The 6404-nt window shown below is 44.3% G+C and overlaps 1 pseudogene; it reads right to left on the bottom strand.

Moving 5' to 3' along the window:
• Positions 1–5749: 5749 nt before the first annotated feature.
• LOC129716115 (U1 spliceosomal RNA) lies at positions 5750–5893 on the bottom strand (annotated as a pseudogene).
• Between the last annotated feature and the right edge of the window lie 511 nt (positions 5894–6404).

Here is a 6404-nt window from a genome sequence, read left to right as displayed (position 1 = left end):
TTGAATTTTTTGAAGCGGTTACTCGGGAAATTGATAAAGCAGGGGATGTTGTATATATGGACTTCAGTAAGGCCTTTGACAATGTTCCTCACGGAAGGTTGGTTAAGAATGTTCAATTTTTGGGTGTTAATGGTGGAGTAGCAAGATGGATTCAACAGTGGCTGAATGGGAGATGCCAGAGAGTAATGGTGAATGGTTGTTTGTCAGGTTGGAGGCCAGTGACTAGTGGGGTGCCACAGGGATCTTTGTTTTAGGTCCACTGTTGTTTGTCATGTACATCAATGATCTGGATGATGGTATGGTAAATTGGATTAGTAAGTTTGCATAAGATAGGTGGGGTGGTGGATAGTGAAGTAGATTTTCAAAGTCCACAGAGAGATTTATGCCGGTTGGAAGAGTGGTAGGGAATTGAATAATGCAGGTGAACAGAGGGATCTGGGAATAACTGTGCACAGTTCCCTGAAAGTGGAATCTCATGTAGATAGGGTGGGAAAGAAAGCTTTTGGTGTGCTAGCCTTTATAAATCAGAGCATTGAGTATAGAAGCTGGGATGTAATGATAGAATTGTACAAGGCATTGGTGAGGCCAATTCTGGAGTATGGTGTACAATCGCCTAATGTAGGAAGGATGTAGACAAAATAGAGAGAGTACAGAAGAGATTTACGAGAATGTTGCCTAGGTTTCAGCAACTAAGTTACAGAGAAAGGTTGAACAAGTTAGGGCTTTATTCTTTGGAGCGCAGAAAGTTAAGGGGGGACTTGATAGAGGTCTTTAAAATGATGAGATGGATAGACAGAGTTGACGTGGATAAGCTTTTCCCACTTAGAGTAGGGAGATTCAAACAAGGGGACATGACTTGAAAATTAAAGGACAGAAGTTTAGGGGTAACATGAGGGGAACATCTTTACCCAGAGAGTGGTGGCTGTGTGGAATGAGCTTCCAGTGGAGGCATGTTCGTTTTTATAATTTAAAAATTAACTGGATAGTTATATGGACGGGAAAGGAATGCAGGGTTATGGTCTGAGCGCAGGTATATGGGACTAGGGAAGAATACGTGTTCGGCACGGACTAGAAGGGTCGATACGGCCTGTTTCCGTGTTGTAATTGTTATATGGTTATTATTATATGGTCCTGAAGTGTGCGGCTCACTCGTGAATCTCCTTGCACCCCTATTGGCAAAAGACGTGCCATTCAATGACATTATAAAGAAGTTGGAGGAGCACTTCAACACAAAGCCTCCGGAAACTGCAGAACGCTATACATTTGGCACTAGAAACCAGAAGCAGAATGAGACAATCAATGAGTACATTGTTGACTTGAAAAACTTACGTTTACACTGAAACATTGGAACATTTCTTGGACGAGCACTACGCGACAGATTTGTTTGTGGCCTAATGGATGGAAGAATTCAGTCCAAACTGATGAACATTCCGGATCTCACATTCGAGAAAGAATGCAAGATTGCTACCACAATAGAGATGGCATCAAATAATGCTCGCGAGTTTCGCCCACCACGAACTGCAGTGGCCGTTTACAGTCAAAAGGCAGTGCCTATGGTCAAACCAAGAGGCGCTAAACAAAAACCAAAGTATGGCGGGGAGCCAAGTTCAGCCAGTTGTTATCGTTGCAACGTTATTCACTCATCCCAATTTTTTCAGTTCAAAATGGCCAAGTGCTATAACTGCCAGAAGAAAGGCCATATCGCCTCAGCATGTCGGGCCAAGCATAAAACATGAAACCAACAATCTGTGGGTATCAAGCAACAACGCCGGAGAGGAGTGCACAACTTGGAGGTGAACCTAGATGTAAATTAACTTGGGTTGTACACCATTTATGCAAACATCATCGAAAAGTCTACCACCAGCCAAGGCAAGGACTTTCGAACGAAACTATTGATTAATAAACAGTTAATCGATATGTGTATTCACACATACACCATTGTTTGAGAGTAAGGTCAAGCTGAGAACCTACTCGGGCGAAGTTTTGCAGACATGTGGACAATTGAACTCTAAAGTTCAGCATAATGGTCAGTTAGTAACACTGCCCATCACAGTGGCCAGCTACAGAAATAAACCAACCCTCCTTGGAAAGGATTGGCTGAGTACAATAGAAAAGTAAGATTAAACGAGTACTTACCAGTATGAAGTTTGATCTGTATTTTATGAGGAGTTACGATGAGGGATTACGTGAAGAGCCCTGCCCAGTGCGCAGTTGCGCATACTTCGAAGCAGCTGTGTGGAATCACAGGATAGACACAATATTTGAAGTAACATAGTAAAGATCAGTGAGACATCAGTTTATTAGTTTGATCTATATATTGAGGGTGGGAGCGGAGGGCACGTAATCCCTCATCGTAACTCCTCATAAAATACAGATCAAACTTCATACTGGTAAGTACTCGTTTAATCTTACTATTTTACTTCGGAGTCACGTGAGTGATTCCGTGAAGATTTCAAAGGTCTGTGATTTCAAACCGTGTAACAGTTTTTATTTCACTCACTGCCGAAGTTCTTGAGGGAGGAAGTGTTATCGTAATCAACCAATGGATCTGCTTTCTCAAGAAACAGAAAGGTATTTGTTAACAATAACAACATAAATAGCTCCCCTGAGCTTAAATTAAATATTTGCAGTTTGTAATATTCTTTCTGCAATTAAATCAGGCTTATCAACGGTTTACAATAAAAAATGTTCTGAACGTCGTTTCCCTTGACCATCCTGCCGTATTGAGAATGTGGTCAACCGGGATGTCCATTCGTTCAGCCGCTGATATCAATGCTGCCCTAGTGGAATGGGATTTAAATGTATTATTATCTATTCCGGCAGCTTTCAGTACCTGTTTGAGCCACCTTGAAGTGGTTTGGCTCGTTACCCCGTCTTGGGGTTTCTGTGGTTGACCCATAGGCTTTCCTCTCCCTCTAAGATTGTGGGTTGTGTCTATATATTGTTGTAGATGGGTCACCACACTCAACCTGGACTCTGGTGGGTAGGCCCGGAATCCCACCAGTGAATTGGGCGTTCCTGGTCCATATAACCATATAACCATATAACAATTACAGCACGGGAAAAACAGGCCATCTCGACCCTTCTAGTCCGTGCCGAACACATAATCTCGCCTAGTCCCATATATCTGCGAGTTAGGTTTTTACCAGACCTAGAATGATGAACGTGATGCGTCTGGGGTAATCACCATGTTATCCAGTCTAGTTTTATGGAGTGACTGGACTCTGTGAGCGTATACGAGAGCCATAAGCATGAGCGTTTTTAACATAGATTGAGCAAGACTGAGGGATCTGGCTTGTGCCATTCTCTGAGATATGTCAATATCACACCGATATCCCATACATGGGTATACCTGGGTTTTTGGGGCTTATTATTATAATTGCCCTTCATAAGTTTATCTTCAGTGGATGGGATCCCATGCTCTGCTGTCCTGCTGTTTTTAGATAAGCAGACAAGGCGCTTCATGCTGTATTTACGGCACTGTAACTCACCTTTTAATCATGGTGTAGATGGTCCAGGAACTCCAATACGTCAGTGGTTGAATAGTTTGGTATGTTGTCCCTGCGTCGTGGCAGTATTTTTCCCATGTTTCTCTTGGTGACTGTTCGCAGGGATGCCGACATGGTGGTAATGGTTCATTTGGATAATCCCAGTCCCTGGTAAGGTCTATTCAAAACCTACACCCAGGAGTTTGATGTTTTTATGGCATGGGTGGCTTATGCCTGATACTGGGTTGAGTCAGCAACCATGGTCCACTAGGGAAATCCATAGGTGACTCGCCCACCATGTCGTGATGAACTGGGAACCATGGCTATGTAGGCCGGTCGGGCACGTTCAATATCCCGGAGACAGATTCCATCTGTATTGCGAAGTGCCCGACTGATGAGGCAGAAGGGAGGAAGGCAAAGCAGAAATTCCCCCTTCCAGCGTGTAGGCATCTATCGCTGCTGCCTCTGATCTGGTTCCTAAGTCACATACATAGGTTACTGGTGATTCCGTCTTGTGCAACCAAATTGATATCTGTCGTTCAAACTGCGTAATACCTTTAGCAGATATTTTGGGTTTCACATCTATACAATGTTATCATAAATTTTCCCCCGTGACGTGTGTCTCCCACTGTGTTCTAGCTTCCTAGGAAATAGGCAGCTGATAGTTAAAATGTCTTTTGACACACCATTGCCAGATCTGTTTGACCAATTTGTTGCACGATAATGATTTTATGCTCCCCATATGGTTGATATAAGCCACCACCATAGTATTATCAATCCGTAACCGCATATGTACGTGCTGCATTTGAAATGCATATGCTTTTTAACCCAATAGGCGATCACCAATCCCAAATAGTTGATGCCCGGTGTGTGTAGTAACGATGATTCTGAATTGGTCCATCTGTTACCTGTGCTGGATATGGAGTTAGTTGCTCCCCAGCCTAAAGTACTGGCATCGGTTTTTAATAACCAAGTTAGGATTGGTGATAATAATAGGGCTGAAAACTATGCCAAGCATTGTCTGCCCACCACTGTAATTGTGATATAGCTTCAGTGGGTACATTCATGATTTGATTATAGTGACCCGAGCACCTTGGCAAAGTAACAGTCATATGGATAGAATTGATATTGAAGCCCAGATAATCCATGGTAGTTAACGGCTTCAATTTTGGTTTATCTGGGTGTGGGATGAACCTCAGTGCTTTAAGGAGCTGTTTCGTAGCTAGAACTGCTGTCACAGCTAATTCCTTTGTTTCCCCTAATATGAGGATATCATCCAATATATGCCATGATTATGCTTGTTTTCTTAATATTTTCATGGCTATTTTTAATATTTTTGTAATTAGTTTAGGGCTGAGGTTAGACCATTGGGAATGCTCTATACTCCCATAGTTGCCCTAACCGGGATGTCCATTATCCAGGTAAATTTTTAGGTATCTACAATGATCCTTGTGTATGGGTATAGGATAGTATGCATCTTCCATATCAATGCTTGCCATAAGGTATCCTTTGGAGATCGGATGTCTGGCAGTGACACAACGTCTCCATCTTAAAGTGTATATACTCAACAGATTTATTTAGTGATATTAGGTCAATGATGATGCTACATTCACCATCTTTTGTAGTTTTGGTGAATATATTCGATACAAATTCCAATGGTTCATGTTTGCTCCCATGATCCCTTTTGTAATGAGCCTTTCTAGTTCAGCTTGACCTTCTCGCTTCTCTTTCTTAGAGGGAAAAATTGCCCTTTGGGCGCATTGCTGAACTGGCGGTAATATGCCCAATTTGAATTCAAGTTTTATCCACTAATACTGTTGAGTATATATTAGTTATTTGTGACAGCACCCCATGCTTTTATCAACAAGTGTAAATGCCCCCCCCCCCCCCCCGCAGTTAGCAGAGCACCCTTATTTTGTGTAAACTGGGAGGAACCAGACTACCTACCTCCATGTTCATTGTTTTTTCATGAAGGCTCAGTTTTGCTGGTATGCTGGTGCTGTCGGTGGGGCGGCGCATTTTCCCACGGCTCCGCTCTGGGCCCCTGTCTAAAAAGAACTTTGGGGGTAATGTGAAGCGGTCGCCAGGCTTTCACCAGTCCTTGTTCGATATTTGCTGGTGGATGCCGAGGGGTGCTGCCAGCTGGGTGTTGGATGCGATGTCCTGCTCGTTCCATGGCCTGCCCTCATGAGGCGCACAGGTTTAGCTGCCTCTCTTCCCGCTGCAGCGGTTTGCATAGCCCCGTATATTTGGGGTTGAGGGCAGGTCTTATATGCACAAATGTCAGTCGAGTATCCCAAATTTGGGAACATCTTAGGCGTCAGCACACTCGAAGTGCAACGGGATAGCCTCATCCTGGGAGAACCACCTTGGTGATCATGGCGTCTCGCCTGCCAGGTGAGTATGATCCGTGGAAAACGAGCAAAGGCGGTGACATCTTGACCCTTCTGTTAGGAGCTTCAGAATTCGCTGCTTTTAGCTCTTGACTGCGAGTCTGCTGACCCAGCTGCCTGCAGATTTACCTCTAGAAAGGCCTTCTCCTGCAGGGCTTTGTTGGGAAGATGGTCGCGTGGAGGAGCCATGTAGTGGCCCACGACACCCAGCAGCTCTTCCTGATCCTGCTCCCCTGGCATACTCCTGTTCTCGTCCGCCTGCCCAGCGTTTAAGCCAGCCCAGCCCTGGCCTCCTTAGCTAGCCTCAAAAGAGGGAGCAAAAGGATGTGCTATGAATTGGAGGAGGCATAGCTCAAACTCCGTTGTCGCATCAATCCCTCGACAAGGGAGATGGCTAGTGCAATAGCACTGGGGTAGGAGTGTCAGCTCCCTTGGCATTCAGCCAGTGACCCCTCGTTTTCCCTGGAGGTTTTGTAACTCCATGACCTCCTCTGGCTTGGGGAGACAGACATACTTGTTTTTG

Source organism: Leucoraja erinacea, unplaced genomic scaffold, assembly GCF_028641065.1.
Source record: "Leucoraja erinacea ecotype New England unplaced genomic scaffold, Leri_hhj_1 Leri_1694S, whole genome shotgun sequence".
In the NCBI taxonomy this organism is placed as follows: domain Eukaryota; kingdom Metazoa; phylum Chordata; class Chondrichthyes; order Rajiformes; family Rajidae; genus Leucoraja; species Leucoraja erinaceus.
The sequence above is the reverse complement of the archived record's forward strand: the minus strand, read 5'-3'. Positions and strand labels throughout refer to the sequence as shown.